Raw genomic sequence first — 19476 nt, forward strand, 5'->3', positions numbered from 1 at the left:
GGATAGATCCTTGATCTTGTGTGGCACCCCACTGGCATCAAGGATCTCACTGTAGTATCAGGGCCTCAAATAGTTCCTCTCTCTCTACTTGGTGTTTACCCCCTTCAAATGTTTGTCAGCTTATGTTCACCCATGCTCTGCTCATCATCTAGCCAAGCAATACAAACTAACCAAGATTTTCAAAAGTGAGTAGTGATTTTAGATCCCAGATGGATGTTAAGAAGGCTGAGCACTTACCGAAAATCATGTCTCCTTAAGGTATTTCAAGCTGGACACCAAAAAAATGAGGCATCTAAATTCACTAGTTGCTTTTGAAAATCTTATCCAGTCTGTATTTAACTCTTCATCTTTCCTTGTGAATCAATCCCTCATTTTTGTTGTTCTTCTCTATACTCCCTTCAATTTCATAGTATCTTTCTGGTAATATAATGCCCAGAATTGAATTCAGTAAAGAAAGCATTCCCCTAGTTTTCAGCTTGTGTGTAAGATGTTGAGAGGTCCAGCTGAGTTTTCTTTAACTAGGGTGCATGCTCAGGAGACCTTAAATTGAAAGAGACACTAGCAACTTAAAAAGTTTGTATTGTAAACACATTTCTTTATCTGTTACTAATGAAATACTGAAACTGAAACTTTTTTTTAAAATCCTAATTATTTATGCCACTTGTTTCTTTTTTGTATGTCCCTCAACATGAACAATGAAAATAAAGTCAGTTTCACTATTGTTCTTAAACTACAATTATTGCAAAAGCATTTTTATTTGTTTATAAGACAACTGTTCCCATGGGAATGCTTAAAAAACATATTGGCCTTTCACTGGGTAAAAGTTTATTTTTACAAAACCTAAATTTTGGATCAGATTTGCATTGACATTGTCCCTTTTAAACAAATGGAAGTTTTCTAATCTGCTCATCTTTCCTCGCTCCTGTCAGATCATGTTTTCTCGAAAAAAGAGAGCCACCACAGAACCTTGGAGGAGGACCTAGTATCCCAACACGAGTGGGAGTGGGAAATAACTCACACAGCGGAGCTCTTATTCAGGACAGAGGGGAAAAATAAGCCCCCTTTCTGAAAATTAATCTATGTGGCAGACATTGTGGGGAGGAGGAGGAGAAAGGAACCTTTCTTCTCACCACACTACAGCTGGCCAGTTTCGGAAGTTTTGGCCTAAGGGTTTTTGTTTTTGTAGAGAGCTTGTTTTGTATAATATTTTGAATCTCTGGTTTAATTGTTGTTTGACTACTTTTAGCAAAAATCAAACAAATGCCCTCCTTAAATTCCCCACTTTAGGTGGGGAGATTAATGCCCCCTTCCCAGGCTGTACTCCCTTGACACTCTAGAGATCATACTCATTTATTTCTAAACAGTTAACAATGACCATGAGCCCATACAATATTACATGAAAAAACTGCTTTAAAAGAATGGTTAAGTTTGCAAAGTCAAACACTCAAAAGCTAGGAAGTGCAAGAATTAAGTTGTTTGTGCAACAGCATCAGCAGTAGTTATCATTCTATATGTGGACCAGTGAGACGACAAGGGAATGAAATACATATTTATTTTCAGTGGCTTTCACAGCTATTTGCTAGATAGCAAAGAAAAACCGAGATTTAGGAGTTTCAGGTTCTGGAGGGGAGTGAGTCTAGTGGACACAGACCCTTCTGCCCCATCTCCAGGTGTCCCTCATGCCAATCTCCCCACCCCAGTTCCTGCCCTTGCCCCCTCCCATCCCTGCCCACCTTCTGCTCCTCTCTGCTCCTGCTCCAGGTTCGTCATTTTGTGCCCCTGTCACATTGACTGGAGTGGCTCACGGACATGGGTGCTAACCTGAGGGCAGACTGTTACAAACCAGGGCACAAACCCCACACTGGTTCTGTGTTCTGTAATTAGATTTCACCAACCAAGTATCAAGTGTGAACTCCTCAAGTACTATAACAATCTTAACATAGAGTCACAGTCAGCCCCTTGGGCACTCTGGTCTATCCTGCCACCCAGGCAACCCTGCCTTTGTAATAGATAATCCCTTACACCAAAAATCACAACAATATTCAGGTTACTCCCAGTCCCAAAGGAGTAGTCACTTATCCCATGTCAGTTGTACCTTACACCTCAAACCAAATACAACACTTGTAGCCAATCCTGTAATAAACTAACTAAAGATCAGGGCCAGCTCCAGACCCCAGCGCGCCAAGCGCGTGCTTGGGGCAGCGTGCCGCGGGAGGGCGGCAGGCGGCTCTGGTGGACCTCCCGCAGGCGTGCCTGCGGAGGGTCCGCTGGTCCCGCGTCTTCGGTGGAGCATCCGCAGGCACGCCTGCGGGAGGTCCACCAGAGCCGCGGGACCAGCGGACCCCCCGCAGGCACGTCTGCGGGAGGTCCACCAGAGCAGCGAGACTGGCGACCGCCAGAGCGCCCCCCGCGGCGTGCCGCCCTGCTTGGGGTGGCGCAATTCCTAGAGCCGCCCCTGCTAAAGATTAACTAAGAAAAAGAAGCAAACAAGTTGCCAATAAGTTAAAGAAGTATGGGCTGGATGAATGGACTTGAAGGTGGACAGAAAGCTGGCTAGATCATTGGGCTCACCGCGTAGTGATCAATGACTCCCTGTCTAGTTGGCAGCCGGTATTAAGTGGAGTGCCCCAAGGGTTGGTCCTGGGGCCGGTTTTGTTCAATATCTTAATTAATGATCTGGAGGATGGTGTGGATTACACCCTCAGCAAGTTTGCAGATGACACTAAACTGGGAGGAGTGGAGGGTAGGGATAGGCTTCAGAGGGACCTAGACAAATTAGAGGATTGGGCCAAAAGAAATATAAGGTTCAATAAGGACAAGTGCAGAGTCCTGCACTTAGGACGGAAGAATCCCATGCACTGCTACAGACTAGGGACTGAGTGGCTAGGCAACAATTCTGCAGAAAAGGACCTAGGGATTACAGTGGATGAGAATCTGGGTATGAGTCAACAGTGTGCTCTTGTTGCCAAGAAGGCTAACAGCATTTTGGGCTGTATAAATAGGAGCATTGCCAGCAGATCGAGGGAGGTGATCATTCCCCTCTATTCTGCATTGGTGAGGCCTCATCTGGAGTACTGTGTCCAGTTTTGGGCCCCACACTACAAGGAGGATGTGGAAAAATTGAAAAGAGTCAAGGGGAGGGCAACAAAAATGATTAGGGGGCTGTAGCACATGACTTCTGAGGAGAGGCTGAGGGAAACTGGGATTATTTAGTCTGCAGAAGAGAAGAATGAGGGGGGATTTGATAGCTGCTTTCAACTACCTGAAAGGGGGTTCCAAAGAAGATGGATCTAGACTGTTCTCAGTGGTAGCAGATGACAGAACAAGGAGTAATGGTCTCAAGTTGCAGTGGGGGAGGTTTAGGTTGGATATTAGGAAAAACTTTTTCACTGGAATGGGTTACTTAGGGAGGTGGTGGAATCTCCTTCCTTAGAGGTTTTTAAGGCAGGGCTTGACAAAGCCCTGGCTGGGATGATTTAATTGGGGATTGGTCCTGCTTTGAGCAGGGGGTTGGACTAGATGACCTCCTGAGGTCCCTTCCAACCCTGATATTCTATGATTCTAAGTTATTTACAACATTAAAGCAGGTAAACATACACATACACACATGAGTTATAGACTTAGGTTTCAAAAGACAATAGACACTGCTGTAATATGCAAGCTCTATATGTAAGTTAGGACCAAGCAACTCAGGGATCCCTTGCTTATGCTTAGAAATATTTCCCTCTGCAATTCCAAGCTGCATAGTGATAACAATTCCTCCTAGACAGGGATTTTTATGCCCTTCCTGCAGTGTTCAAGCTGTGATGGGACAAGGACTTGTGCACATAACCTCTTCATGGGTGGAGGAAGCAATCTATACAGTCTTTTGTCCACTGATGTTCCACAATGGTTTGTCTGGTGTCTATAGGCCTTCTTTGGTTGAGGAGGAGATGACACTTCTTCTGGTAAACTAGCATTTCATACTCGGCAATGCTTCTCTCCTGACTGTGGGGTTTTACAGTTTTAGCAAATACTTTTATAGTTACAGAGCACATGTCAATACAACCTTGTAAAATGGGATACAGATATTATAAGTAAGTAACACATGCAGCATCCTACAGGCATTTCATGAAGTCTAAACACTAAATGCATTCTTGTAACTCTAATATCTGTTTTAACAATACTAACACTGGCACCTGGTCTGCAAGCAGCACACTCCCTGCTCTAGATCTCCACCCCAAAACCCCCATACCTCACCCCTCTGCATTCAGCCCAGACTTCCGGTTGCTTTCTTCTTTTCTTGCATGCTGTCATGGTGTACAGTGGCCCCCCGCTGCCAAAATGAGCAAATGGATGGAAGTCCTGCTGCTGCACATGTGTAGCTGTGGCCTGGATCATGCTCACTTGTTCTGTGCATGTGCATTCTGGTTGGCACATAGGGTCTGGGAAAGAATAGAGCATGATCAATGCTGACAGAATTTTCAGATAGTGTTGCTGCCAAACTCTGACAAGTCAGTATGGAGCAGGGGTCAGCAACCTTTCAGACATGGTGTGCCGAGTCTTCATTTATTCACTCTAATTTAAGGTTTCACGTGACGGTAATACATTTTAACGTTTTCAGGTCGTCTCTATAAGTCTATAAACTATTGTTGTATGTAAAGTAAACAAGTTTTTTAAAATGTTTAAGAAACTTCATTTAAAATTAAATTAAAATGCAGATCTTATCAGTTTAGTGCAGTGGTTCTTAACCTGGGGTGCACGCACCCCCTGGGGCAGGGCTGCTGCAAGGATATTTTGCGCCCTAGGCAAAACTTCCACCTTGCGCCACCCCACCCCCTTTGCACATCGGTTCATTGAGGGGCAAATCCCAATGAGCCTTTATAGACCCCAGGGGCCAGCAGTGCCCAGGGGCTGCTCCCCAGACTAGGTTCCCCCTCCCCGCCCCCTGAACTCCCCTGGGGGGTGCACAGCCCGCCATCCCCCCTGCAAGCCCTCCCCACCCCAACCTGAATCCACTCACTGGCTTTGCCGAGCTTGGGCCGTTGCAGCAGCTCAGCAGGGAGGAGCCGCCCTCCGGAGGCACCGGAGAGCCAGAGTGTCCTGCCTGCAGCAGCAGCAAGCCCCAGCCATGGAGGAGCCGGCGCGGTGTAGGGGGCAGCAGCCCTGCAAAGGCGGCAGCGCCGCTAGGGGGGAGCAGCCATGCCCCCCCCGTCCCTTCTGCCCAGGCTGTGGCCCGGCACCCCCCACAGGGGCTCCTGCAGGCTGCAGTGGATGTATGCGGGCGCCAGCCCCCATGCGCCCCCCAGCTCCCCCCTCGCCTAGGGTTACCATATTTCAACAATCAAAAAAGAGGGGAGAGCCCTGCCCTAGCCCCGTCCCCATCTACTCCCTCCCACTTCCCACCCCGACTGCCCCCGTCAGAGCTCGCAACCACCCCTGCTCCTTGTCCCCTGACTGCCCCTCCTGAGACCCCCCCACCCTAAGTGTCCCCCTAGGACCTACCTCCTACCAGTCCCCTGACTGCCCCAACCCTTATCCACACCCCTGCCCCCAGACAGACCCCCGGGACTCCCACGCCCCATCCAACCACTCCCTGCCCCCTGAGAGGACCCCCAGAACTCCCGACCCATCCAACCCCCTGCCTTCCCCGCTCCCTGACTGCACCCTGGGACTCCCCTTACCATGCCCATGCCGGTCAGACACTGTCTCCACGTGGAGGCAAAACACGCTGCCGGGCTGAGTGCTGAGGCAGTGGGAGTGGGGGAGCTGCAGGAGGGACAGCGGCAGCGGCTCCCACTTCCGGGAACCCGAGCGCGGTGAGGAGGGAGCCGGGGGGTGCGCCTGTTTGGGCTGCGGCGGATGCATGTGGGTGGCGGTCCCTGTGCGCCCCCCAGCTCCTCCCTCGCCGTGCTTGGGCTCTGCGGCTCCTGGGAGTATGAGCTGCCGCCCCCCCTGCAGCAGGCTGAGGGTCCCGGTGGCTCACGCTCCCAGGAGCCGCAGAACCCGAGCACGGTGAGGGGAGAGCCGGGGGCCGCGCCTGCTGCCAGTCTGGGGTCCCAACCGCCGGCCCCGCTCAACCTCCTGCTGGCCTGGGGTTCTGTTCACTCAGCCGGCAGCCGGGACTCCGGCTGGCAGGCGCCTGCCAGGCAAAATCGGCTCGCATGCCACCTTTGGCACACGTGCTGTAGGTTGCCGACCCCTGGTATGGAGCATGTGTGGCCTGAGATTGTTCCAGGGCTTTAACTTCAAGTTTGGACAGATTTTCAAAGGGACAGCAAAAGGAATGTTCCTGTCATGAGGACAATGCCCTGCCAAATTTCAACTTCCTGCTCCAAAGCTTGGCGATGCTAAAGCTTCTCAATGAATCAGTTTAAATAGTTACTTTAAAATGGGGAGAACAACATATTTTTCTCTAATCTTGTCCTCAGCATGGAAATTTCCAACCTGAACAGTTAAAGTTTGGCAAACTTATATGCAAATGAAAACAGGGGTCTCATAATGAAATGTGTCACTACCCGGGCTGCCTATATGTTGCAGTAAAATAGACCCATATGGATTCTGGTTTCTGCTACTGTAGGAAAACAAAGTGCAGCTGTGGAGAACTTGCTGTCCTGCATCCCTGAAAACAATGTGGAGAAGATAGCAGCCATCCACCCTTGAGGAAACAGGCCTTCCCTCAAAGAGGATGGGACAAGAGGAGGCATGAAAAATAAGTATCAGACTCCCCTCTCCTATTAAAAAGCAGCAAACGGGACACTGGGTAACAGAGAGGTATGATAGTGTGATTTCTCCCATCTCACTAGTGGAATGTGGCCGCTTGGCTGGGGGCTTAGACTAGGGTGACCAGACAACAAGTGTGAAAAATCGGGCCAGGGGGTGGGGGGTAATAGGTGCCTGTATAAGACAAAGTCCCAAATATCAGGACTGTCCCTATAAAATCACGACATCTGGTCACCCTACTTAGACCTCCATGGTAGGGGTTTGGTCCTTCTGCTCAGCTACACTCCTGTCCTCAAGTTACTGGCTCTCTCACCTGACTCTTGGGTCCTCTCCCTCCCTTCTGCCCCAACTTAGAGTTATGGGGTTCCCGGCTCAGGGGGTTCCTTTTCCTTCCACTTCTGCTAAAGGAACAGTATCCCTGGGCAGGGTTTACTCTGGAAGCATAGGTGGGGGGGCATCTCTTTCGCTCCCCCAGAAGTATGGAGCCCCCCAAGGATGGGGTTCGGTGGCAGGTCTTAGCTACTTCCCCCAGTCAGGGGGACGGGGTCCCTGGGAATCCTCCTCCCCTAAGGGCTGAGGCTCCAGGCAGGGATCCTCTCCCTGCCCCCCCTCAGCCGGGTGTCCGCTTCCCCTCTCCCCCCCCCCTCGTGGCAAGGGAGCCCCCTCTCCCCTCCCGGCCTGTGGGGCAGGCAATGCAGCTCCCTCAGCAGCGCAGCCAGGCCTGGAGGTTGGCTTAGTAACCAGACAGCCGAGACCTGCCAGGGCCCCAGCACGGGGCGGGCTGGGAGAGGGAGGAGGAGAAGGGAGGGGAGCCGAGCCCAGCCCGCCTGTCTCAGCGGCTGCTCCGCCGCGAGCGGGGCGTGTGCGGAGGCAGGAGGGAGGGCCCGAGAGGCCGGCGCCGCTCGTGACAATGGTTGCAGCGCCGGAGCCCCGCTAGGCTCGCCTCGCAGGAGCAGCAGCCCGGGCGGTGCGCGGAGCGGGGGCCGGCGGAGGCGTCCCGCGGCTGCGGGGCTTGGCCGCAGCGTCTCTGAGCCGGGGAGCGGCGGGGCTGGGAGGCGAGCGAGCGTGCGGGGCCGGAGCGTCGGTGCCTGGGCTGGAGGAGATGCTGCTGCTCCCCTTTGCCTCCCTCCCCGGGCTCTTCTGCAGACTCCAGCCACAGCCAGCACCCCTGCGCGGGGAGGGTGAAGGCTCAGACTCCTCATCTCCATCACCCCCCTGCACGCCGGGATTGGGTCTCTAGACCGGCTGGTAAGTCTGCTTGGGGTTTGTTGCCCCACGTTGTACCCAATCGCGTTGTTATTGGAGAGGAACTCCAGCTGCGAAGTTTGGATCTGGATCTTGAACTTTCCCAGACGTCGGGAGGGTGTTTGCTCATGGGTTTTCCTCCTGGCCCCCCTCTCCAGTTATTATAACGACTCTTAATTATTGATGCCTTGATGATGTGTAGACCTGTGCCATGTAGCAGGACTTTACTTTTTATGTCTCCAGTTCTGGTTTTAGGGGGAAGTGATGGTTTAGATAGACAGGCTTGCTGCTCTTGGGTTGGAGGGAAACAGACTAATTGACAGGCGGCCCCCTGGAGAAACCCAGCAAACTGGCTGGGTGCAAGTGGGTGGTTTGTGGAGTAGTGAGAGATTTCCAAGGTTGCCTCCTGAGGAAGATCCAGGGTTTGGCTATGTGGGAGGGCGATAGAGAATATTTACAAGCTATTCTGTTGTAAGGAACTTTATACATTTTTCTTTAGTTTCACCAGGATTTTCAGGGTGTGTGTGTGTTTGCGCGTGGGCTTGTTTGTTTTGAATGAGGCTCCTTTTTGGTGTTAGTCAATCTGGCTGCACATTCTTAAGTTTGTGAATGAAAACTCCAGCAAAGAAAGAACTTATTGTGGATAGGAAAACTCAGTGAATATTAGTCACTCCAGTTGTCTGTGTGCAAGACTACATAGCAGGCCCCTGTCTGTTTCTAATTTCTTAAATGATTGTGGAAATTCTATGTCGCATGAGAAGAATGCTGGGAGGAGGGAGCCTAACACCACATGAGGCAAGTGGTTTTATTATTATTGCTGTTTTTCCATTACTTCCTGTCCAAAGACCTCTGGGTTAAACTAGACTTCAGGGTTCTCAAAACAGTAAATGTATATAGCTGGAGAAGAGGAATTGCTGTGTATTTGCAATAAGAGCTGAACAACTGAAGTGTTTATTTTAAGGCACTAAACATCAAAACCATCTTATTTAAGAGAAGATTCTTGCTTAAACTCTATCCACATTTTTGAGGGGGGATGGATAGAAATCAAGAGTAAATCTAATGGCCTGTGATGAGAAATAGTGTAGGTTTCATTGGCTTTTTATCTCTGTACGATCAACACCTCAGCAAACCACAGGATAATCTCTCTCATATTGTAGACTGTGTCGTTCTCAAACAATAAAGGCAATGACTTCATAGGGAGCCGTCAGGCGCTTCTCTGTACCCCACCTGTGTATTGGGGAACCGGTTTTTTGTAGGCGGGCTCTAAATTAAATGTAGGGCACGAAGACTGGGAATATAAAGCTGACTGCAGATTATCTATGCCTAGGCACCTTCTTAGGGTGTACATTCTGAAAAGTAAATATGAAAGTCCTTCATTATAGAACTAGCCAGGATGGTAACAATGATGAGTTCCCAAATCCCTGAAATGACATGTATTGTGAGTGTACAGTATAACTGGGTCAATGCCATACAATTATGCCAAACTTTCTGCTGGTGTTGGAACATTATGAGGAAAAGCTGTCATTGAATACATGAGTACTTGTAATTTAAAGATTACAGTTAATATCATAAGATCTGATCGTACAAGGTCCAAGGTGGGGCTACGGTCCCCCAATTTCATGCTCAGCACCACGTCAGGATCAGGCCTGTCATTTTATTCCCTTTCTGTACAAACCTTTGGGTTGGAAAACAATGGATATGTGTAAAGAGGCTTCTGTAAGAAGCTGGAGCTGGAATTGAGAAATAAGCAGGCTAGAAATAAACACCAAATCTTAGATAGGAGAGCAGCTAAACAGTAATTTCTTATATATCAGTGGTTCAAGCTTTTTTCATTTGCAGACCCCTAAAAATTTGAAATGGAGGTGTGGACCCCTTTGGAAATCTTAGACATAGTCAGCAGACCCGCAGGGGTCTGGAGACCCCAGATTGAAAATCATAAGAACAACTGATGGGAGACAAACTAATGCTGCTTTTACAGTGATTTGTTTGGTAGTTCAGTTGCAACACAGTGTGTTGTCACTTCATGTCTACCCATCTATTTATCTTTCATGTAAGGCTTTTGTATTTTATCCTGCCTGCTTCTTTTCTCTGCCACATGTGCAGTTTTTCTGCAAATGTTGTTTACAAATCAGAATGTCTTAAAATAAGACAAGAGTGACAGTAAGAGACAAATGATCTTAAAAGTAGGGTTTGGGGTTTTGGTTTTGCTGTTTTGAAGATGCACAATTCTGTTTACACTGGTGAAAAAAAGTATAATAAACATTTTTCAAACAGTGTTGTCTCATTTTTTTGGTTATGTGCTAAACAAGCATTCCTGGTACAAATGAGTGTATTCATGTTTGGTTTTTTTTAATAATGCCCAAATGGATGCTAAACACATTGTAAACACAAACGAGACTGGTACCTTCCCCAGCTAGTTTGCAGTCTGAGGCCCAGATGCTGCAAAGGCTTAAGCATGTGCTTACCTTTACATACTTGGAAGTACTCCATTGACTTCAGCAAGATTATTCTCAATATATAAACTTAAGCATGTGTACATGCCTAAGTCTCTGATCCTACGAGCAGCTCTGTTGATTTTAGAGGGGCTCTATAAGATGGCACAACTCAGCTTGCAGGATTGAGGCCTAAAAAGATCAGAATACAGAAAAATGAATGGGAGAAAACTTTGTGTGACACATCGTCATAGGGAAATAGGGTGATGTTGTTTAAAGAGTTACAGAAAAAAATGTAAGTTTTGAGGAGACATTTAAAGGGTGCAGGAGATTGTGAGGAATACAGGATCAAGAAGGACATTCCAGGTGTCTGGAGCAGCATGGAAGAAGAACTGTGGTACTTGTGGAAGAAGGGAGCAGTGTGTATTAAGTAGGTGAAAGTGGTGCAGAGCACAGATTTTAAGCAGGGGGGAGACCACTAATATCGGGGCGGAAAGGAGGAGAAAACTGAAGGGAGCCTTGAAAGTGGGGACAAAGACTTAAACAGTGAAGTGGAATGAGTGAAGTGGGCTTATAAAAAGAGAGTGTGGAATGGTCAGAATTTCAGGGCAGCATTTATTTAGCATTGTCAAATTTCCATGCTCTGGAAGAGATAGTCAGGTAGGTGACAGGAAAGCCAGGAAAAGGAGAAGGGTCACACAGACAAGGTGAGGGGGTATGAAGACATGATTTTGGCAGTCCTGATGGAAAGGAAGAGAGAGATTTTGAAGATGTTGCTTTTTTCCTTCACAACAGGGCTTAGCAACCACCTGAAGTTGGGGTAAAGATAACCAGTGAAGGGTTCCAAGTACCTTGCTGATAAGAGTCTATTTTAAAGAGCACTACAAACAGATCTGAAACTGGTTGCAGTTCTGAGGTAACAAATCAGCACAGGTTGTTTTTTTTTGTTTTTTCTCCACAGATGAGTACGCTGATGAGTAATAATAATTAGGACTTATACAGTACTATATATCTTTAAAGTGCCTTCCAAATCTTGGCTAGCAAGCCCATACCTCACACCACTCCTGTGAGGGAGGTAAGTAATTAGTCCCATTTTTATCTATCTGTGCAGGATCTTATATGGAACCCATTTTCATAGCATAAGTACCTTGAGTGAAGAGACATTTAAGGCTTTTTTTAATTGCTGGGGCTTCTGGGCAACACAGTAAGTTAAAGAGTTTTGAGATATGTTTATTATAGTAGTGCCCAGAGGCTCTAGTCAGGATTGGAGTCCTTTTTTGCTAGGAACTCTACGATCTTAAAGTCCCTGTGCTGAAGAGTTTAGAATATGGCTGTCCCTTTTCCATTCTTGTGAACATAGATAGTAACCAAGTATGCAACCATCTCATTTCCAACTTCATTTGGGTTCCATACTTGTGCAGGGCTCTGCCCTCAGAGGTTCCAATTGCAGGAACAGACCTTTGAGCTTGATCAAAAGTCAGCTGAAGTCAATCAGAAGACCTTCATTGACTTAAATGAAATTCAGATCAGGCCCTTAGAAAGCAAGATTTGCTTTTGAGTAGATTTTAGCATATCCATCTCACAAGAGATCCAATCCTGATACCAGTGGCACATCTCCCATTGATTTCACTGTGAACTGGATCAAACTGAAGAAAAGCTAAATACTGGCCTGACTACCATGTCTTAGCTATTCTGCTTGGAACTGAAGGGAAAGTGCTATTTCAGGTGTGGATCTGACAGAAGGGTTTTGTCAATATATTCCATAGATCTTTTTGAATGCATTACTCTCTCTCTTCTGTACACAACTCTGCCTATCTTTTAGTTTATTGAAAATTGGCTATTTGAATTTTACTGTCTCAAAAGGAGAGGTGACAATCAGTCAATGAAACAAGGAAAGTCTCACTTTCTCCATTGTTGTACAATACATGATCAGTAAACAATTACTCTAGGTTGTCATTTTCCATGGGACAAGAGAAGTTGGAAAGCTAACTATGTATGTCATAATAAGTTAATGTGTTAACCACTGTTAGCCACTAATTAACATTGCACATCTGTAAGGAAGAGTGGAATTTCTTACAGAAGAGTGTCTCACCTTCACCTCCTCCTAAAGTAAATAGAGAGAAGCTAACACTTACAGATGGGGAGGCAGAAAAAGAATCAGTATGTCTGTATTTATGTTGTCTAATCTTCTGCCTAACCTACACCTGTTATGTAGATGGTGAGGATGCAGGCGTAGTCTTGGTGCATCAGTGTCTCTTAGAATGCTTTCAGATTTGGCAAATGAGCAGGTTTCTGCTCAAGGGCAGGGATATGTTTTGTAAATTTGTAAGCCCATTTTCATGATAGAGCTCTGTACTAGTTAGCATAAAAAACTGCACACCTAATATCTCGGAGGTGAGAACGTTCTGGTTCTCAAACTTTTGTTTGCTTCTCCATTTGTGTATTTCAGTAAATGTAATGTGTCAGTCCAACATGATATAGAAATGTGTGTTTTGAATGACTCTTGACATACTTAGTAAAGTTGTTTGTGGTGGTGTTGTAGCCATGTTGGTCTCAGGATATTAGAGAGACAAGGTGGGTGAAAGCTTGTCTCTTTCACCAACAGATTTTGGTCCAATAAAAGATATTACCTTGTCTCTGTACTTATTAGGGGACAAGATATGAAAATAGAACTGTACTTGGTGACTTTTTAAAGGGAAAAGCTAGTGAGGACACTATATAGTTAAATAATATGCACTATAATTCTCAGGATGAATGTTATTTATTTGTATTACAATACTGTACTTTCTAGAGGGCCCATCTGATCCAGGCATTGTTGGACTAGGCATTGAACAAGCATACATCAAAAGAAGTTGCCTGTCCCAAAGAGCTTATGATCTAAGTAGACACCTCAGATAATGGATAGAAGAAAGGAAGGAGTAATATCTCCATTTCATGTATGGGGAAACTGAGGCACGGATATGAAGAGACTTTCCCCAGGCCACGTTCAATGTTCAGAGTTCCAGTTCAGTCTCTTAATCACAAGACCATACTAGTGATAAAACTATTATATTTTCTTGCAAAAACTCAGAATAATATCTGTCTCAAGTTCTATGTACTGATGCCTTCATAGGAAGAAGAGCGCGTTACAATTTTGAATTGAGCAGGAATTTTCAGAACTCTCAATCAATGGCTTTCCAGATTAGAGACATGAGTCTAGGAAAGACTATTACTCTCTTGCCTTGGGGCAAGTAGAGGGAAACTTCCTACTGAACTAGATTTTTTTGTAAAAGAAATAATTTGAAATAACTTTAGATGGACTGCTGACATTATCTTCTAAAACTGGATTATTGTATCTAATGTTGATACCTGTTTCCGGGAATACCTGTGGAGAGGCAGCTCAGAAGTGGCATATCTAAACTTGTCCAGTATTGTCTAAAAAATGTCTTACGCTGAAAGACTGCCTGGGCGGCTACTCTGCCTGTGCACAATTAGATGATTTGTAGACATGCTGTAAACTTGAAATTGATGCTACAACTTTAATAGGAAACACACCTGTTTTCTCTCCTTTCTTTCCCAGTGCTGTGAAAGTATGGGTAGGGCATATGTGGGCTCATTTTTAATCCAACAATGAAGTGTTTTTTTGTTTTTGTTTTTTAGTGGAGAACACCCCTCCACTCGGTGTAAATCATCTCCCAAATATAAGTTGAGCTATACATAATACTTAGTTCTTCAACTCAGAACTTTAAATATATCCCTGAGAAGCACAACTATTGTCTCATCCCCTCACAACACTCAAGGAATCTTTCACTGCATCTTGTTAAAGCTAATGGGAGGTCACGCTGTAAATTCTCTGCATGTTCACGGAAGAAAGAGATCTTCAGACCTATACAAGTGTGAGAAACTAGGGTTTCCAAGCAACTGCCAATTCAGAGGCAAAAGTTCAAATTGGATAACCTAGTAGAAACATCATGTTCGCGTATTTTTTTCCCCATATAATGGAAGGGTAACTCTAAAAGCAGCCCTAAGTTTTTAAGAGTCTGGTATTTGACTGTGACCTTAACTCTGCCTCCTGTTTTTCACAAACAGTTTTGCAGGTACAGTTGACGTCCTCTAGATGTGGAACAGACAGATTGCACCAACACATTAAGTACTAGGAGTCCATCTAAAACACTGGTTCTCAAACTTTTGTATTGGTGACCTCTTTCATGCAGCAAGCCTCTGAGTGTGAGCCCCCCCCCATAAATTAAAAACATTTTTTTATATTTAACACTATTATAAATGCTGGAGGTGAAGCAGGGCTTGGGGGTGGAGGATGACAGCTCACGACCCCCCATTAAATAACCCTTCAGGGTCCCAACCCCCAGTTTCAGAACCCCTGGTCTAAAACTATGGATTCTGAAAATCAGGTCCTAAGTGTCCCTTTAAAAAGTTAGAATCTTAACAGTAACACAACTTTTGTTTTAATTAAGCTCGCCTTTGGCATTAGTATATTCTTCTCAGCTTCAATGTTGAAAACCAAGGTTGTACATAAACTGGTCTGCGGTAGAATGAAAACTAATATTACCCCCTTGTTAAAAGGCATGAGATACAATACATTAAAAGTCTCATGCCTGTTCTACACTCTTCCTTCTGTTCCTTATCTGAATTATGCTCTTGGATTGGAGAGTCCATCAAATCCTGCTTAGAAAAGAACCAGCAGTTGAGTATAAGGCTTTCTAAGTTATTACTATGTGCGGCCAGAACATGGCTTATCTCATTATCACAAAGATTATAGATACTCTAATTTGCAACTCTTTGTTTGCGCAATGGAACTGGTTCCCAATGATTAACTTTATACTCAGTCCATCTGAGGGTTTTTCCCCTTTAATATTAATCTCTTCTCTGAACTGGATTTATATGCTGGTCGGGTACTACTATTTTTCTACCATTTTTCATATAAATATGAGTGACTGATATATGTAGAGAGTATAAAAATGTATAAACCTGAAGTGATCCCTGTACTAACACTTCAGTGAGGTCAGAGAGGAGAATGAATGTAGATGAGTAATTAAGATAGACATTTATGAAAAAACAGATTAGTCAGAAGCTGTGCTTCAATTTATTGCTGAAATGTGGTAAACTGCAACATTCATAATAACTAAACTCTTTTTGTTCAGTGTTAATTTTATTGCAACATAGAGCTGTTTTATTGTTTTGTTAAATTTATTTATATATTTTAAATATTTTTTCCTCAAATATAACTGAAAATGAATGTAAAGCTTTTGCTTTTAGCCCTGATAGAATTAAATAGTTGACACTGCATTATTTCAGTTGGAGCTTCTGTTCCTAATGGCAATGTGATGAACTATTTTAATTATTCTATGATGTAAGCTTCATGCTTGTATGTGTTACAGAAGGGCTTCATGAAAAAATTTAGATTTTGGTATAATTTTATGTATTCGACAGCTCTAAAGTGAAACAAAATTAGTATTTTATTTCTAAGGATTACTCATCAAAATATAAACTGGATATGCATTGTACATTAATGATGGACATCTGTTACTTGTTCTCACCATCTGTCAATCTCAGCCATTTATTATGACTTTACCATAAAGGAGAATGGGATATACATCTAAGAATTTCAGAGATCACAGTAGTAGAAATAGAAACTTTTATGATTTGCATGACATTTTGTCGGTAGCACTTTTGGTTCTTTCAAAGCCATAACATGCAGTACTGTTGCTTGAATTGTAGTCTGGATTTTTTTTTTTTTTAGCATGGATTTTTTAGAACAGTCTAATAATCCATCCATCAGTTTAATAAAACTGACTCACGTAATTGCAACTCAAAGTTCAGTAAACAATGCTTATAACCAGTATTTTACACTACAGAGTCTCTCTTCTCATCATGTTATTTAGCTTTTTAATGGCGGAAATGACAGTTTGTGTCTTAGCATATTTGCTGTGTTACTAATAAATTGATAATCCTTCTTTATACTTGATTATCTATTGTTATGCATAAAATCATGGCTCGCTTTTGAACATCTTAGCAAAGGGCTCGATCCTGCACCATAGAATTGTATGGGACCAGGAGCAGACCCAAAATGACACTGGAGGGAGCATTCTACTGTACCCTTGGAGACAGCGTTGTATATAGGAGGAAGTTTTATAGACCATTAGAATTAAATTAATTGGGTCAAGCACAGTTACCCCACATCCCAGAGTCAGACCTGGCTACAAGTCTCAGACTAGGAACTCTTCATATTGTGACTGTGCTATTATGTTAAGGCTGTGCAGATGACATGTTTAATCCACCATGGCAGAAAACCTTCTCCAACTGAATAATAGTAAATAGAGTTATATGAATTCTCCTCCTCTTCTTCCCTTCCCTCTTCACATTGCTGAAGTGTTAATGTCAAAGACTAATTGGAAATATTTTGTTTTGAGAGAGAGAGTCTCAGTAGAATTTGCCACATGTTACTGCTGGCTCAGGAGTTGTGCAGTTATATATGTATGGCGGGAAAGTATAAAGTAGCTTAATCACAGAGTATATGTGAGGTTCCAAAACCAACAAACTGCACAAGATAAATTCTTCTTTTCCAATCAGTTTTTGACATTGTCTTTGGTTATCAGTTTTCTTTCAAACCTCTTGACTAGTTCAGATATAACTGATTTTTAATACTTTTTGTTGTCATTTTGAAATTATTTTGCTTGCATCTTTATTTTCAAAATAGTGGTTTGAATTATTTTTATTAACTACTGAGAAATTAAGGACTATACATACAGAGGTAGTATTTTAGCCTGAAACGACAGTAAAAAATACTTATTTAAATAAGAAAAAAAATGTCTATGTACTGGCTGCTACTGGAAATCTATAAATGTAGTTGGGGTTTAAAATAGGGACACATCTACTAGAACTCCTCTGAAATACATTGGAAATTGTTTTGTCTGGGTTTTCTTTTGTAGGAAGGGAGGGGGACTATTAACATTCTATTTTAAAAATGGGCAGATTTGGCATGTGTGATGGGCTGCCTTTAGAGTCTGATCTAGTATCTATTGAAATCCAGTGAGAGTCAGTTGGTTAAGGCTGTAGTGTAGACAGGGACTTGGGTATTTTTGAATTACTGATATTAATTTTTCCTAGGTTAGACAAGGCCTAGAATAAGCTTGATTTCTCAGGCTAAGATATCAAGTGTATCACCATCTGGAGGAATGGTTTGATTTTCTGGTATTCTTTGTGTTATGTTGGTGTTTCAAGTAAATTTTCAATAGTGAAATTGTGTTGAATTTATGTTCTTAAGACTGTGTAATGTTTTTCTCCCTTTCAGATAGCGAACTATTTAACATACAGAATTAAAGACAATCTGTTAGGGAGTCCATGATCATGATCCACCTGCTAATTGATGTTGGAAACCATAGGTACTGTGACTTCCATTGAAGAAACATTATTAAGTTAACACTTTAATATCTTGTTTGGAAACCATTAGCTTACTTAAACAGATTTCTTCTGATGTACGAGCTCTGGTGCTATTTATCTTCATCTCTACATGTTTAAGAAGTAGACAGCTTAATACCTTAAACCTTCAAATTTTGTACCACTACACCTCTACCCCGATATAACGCCACCCGATATAACACAAATTCGGCTATAACGTGGTAAAGCAGTGCTCCAGGTGGGGCGGGGCTGCGCACTCCAGCAGATCAAATCAAGTTCGATATAACGCGGTTTCACCTATAATGCGGTAAGATTTTTTGGCTCCTGAGGACAGCATTATATCGAGGGAGAGATGTTATGCTACATTTCTTCCCTAGTGTGCTCAGTCATTAAAATGTCTTGATTAACTGTAACTATGAATGTAAAGATTATCTGATTATAAAAAGTTGGTAGTAGGGACCACTGAAAAGTTCGTTTAATCAGCTATAGACACTCATTATCATTTAGCGAGCAATTTTGTAGTTAAGTTATCACATGTATAAAACAGTCAAATCAGCCTGTAAGGCTTACCATTTGGGTTTAGTGAAATAGTTGTGCATAACACTCTTATATTTAATTAAAATATTTTTGACTTTATAGAGGTACCTGGTAGGTGTGTGAAACATGTTGCAGTATCTCCCTAAGGAACGCCATCATTACAGTCTCCTCATCGGTATGACAAAGTGTTTGGGGGGGGGGGATTATTTCATTTGTACAACAATGTTTGCATACTTCTATCAGAAAATCACTCTACCTTGTTCCTCATGTCTCTGGCATTACCAGTCTTCTATCATTTGAAAGAGCCGCCATGCTTTATTGATTTTAAGACTATGGCTCTTAAAGGTGAACTGCAAAGAAAAAAGTTGGGTTTATGCTTTTTTGTTTCTTTATAATGCATAAAAAAGCCTGCATAAAAAGATGCTTGTTTTTTTAACGTTAGAATAGCAAGTCCTTTCTAGCTTGGAGGACTTTATGGTGACTAGAGAACTGGAGAGATGATGACATCACAAGGATTAAGAGTGGAAGCTGAGCAACAGAGAGGAAGGTTGTTAATCACTGTCTACATTTTTTTTTATTTCAGTGACTAACTAGTGTTTTGGAGAGAAGTCTTTATACAGACTCAGAACCCTCACCCCCTCCACTTAAGATGTGGAAGCTAATATATATTGTCTTTAAGTTCCAAAATCAGGCAAAAAAATCAAGGAGATAATCCTAAAACAAAAAAAGGCAGAAATCTTTCTTTACATTTTCTCTTTCAAAGAATCAACAAAAACAACAAAAAGGCCCAACTTTAAAAGCAAATGGATACTCTAGCCCCACATTCTTATTACCCACTAGGGTATGAATAAGGAACCACAGGTGGATCCAGCCTCCATTTTCTATCCGCCAGGTATAAATGAATCCAAAACAGACTTTTGTCCTTTAAGGAACGCCTCATTTATTGATAACAGAAAATAAAATGAGTAAACCTTACTCTTAGAAACAGTCTCTAGTTCCATCTGAACTCCTTCCACCTAGGACAAGCCTCTGGTGCCTTCTTTCCAAACCCTTCTTCTCCACTTCAAGCCCCTTGCCTTCTGGGTACACCTATTCTCCCCCTTCCGGCCTGAGAAACAGTCTTTCTCTCTCCAGGTTACCCTTCAGTTACAAGTCTCTCCCCTTC

At 43.7% G+C, this 19476-nt stretch overlaps 1 protein-coding gene across 3 annotated transcripts in view; it reads left to right on the forward strand.

Moving 5' to 3' along the window:
* Positions 1-19476, forward strand: part of PTPN13 (protein tyrosine phosphatase non-receptor type 13) — a 211006-nt gene that overhangs the window by 19461 nt on the left and 172069 nt on the right. Inside the window, exon 1 of one of the 3 annotated variants that reach the window (XM_039539644.1) lies at positions 7507-7950. The exons of 1 other annotated variant lie outside the window; for it this stretch is intronic. The gene's annotated coding sequence lies outside the window, so the exon portion shown is untranslated. Of the gene's footprint in view, positions 1-7506; positions 7951-11439; positions 11455-19476 lie in introns of those variants that run through there. One more of the 3 variants, XM_039539645.1, reaches the window with a different exon arrangement.

This window comes from Mauremys reevesii, linkage group 5, assembly GCF_016161935.1.
Source record: "Mauremys reevesii isolate NIE-2019 linkage group 5, ASM1616193v1, whole genome shotgun sequence".
NCBI lineage: Eukaryota > Metazoa > Chordata > Testudines > Geoemydidae > Mauremys > Mauremys reevesii.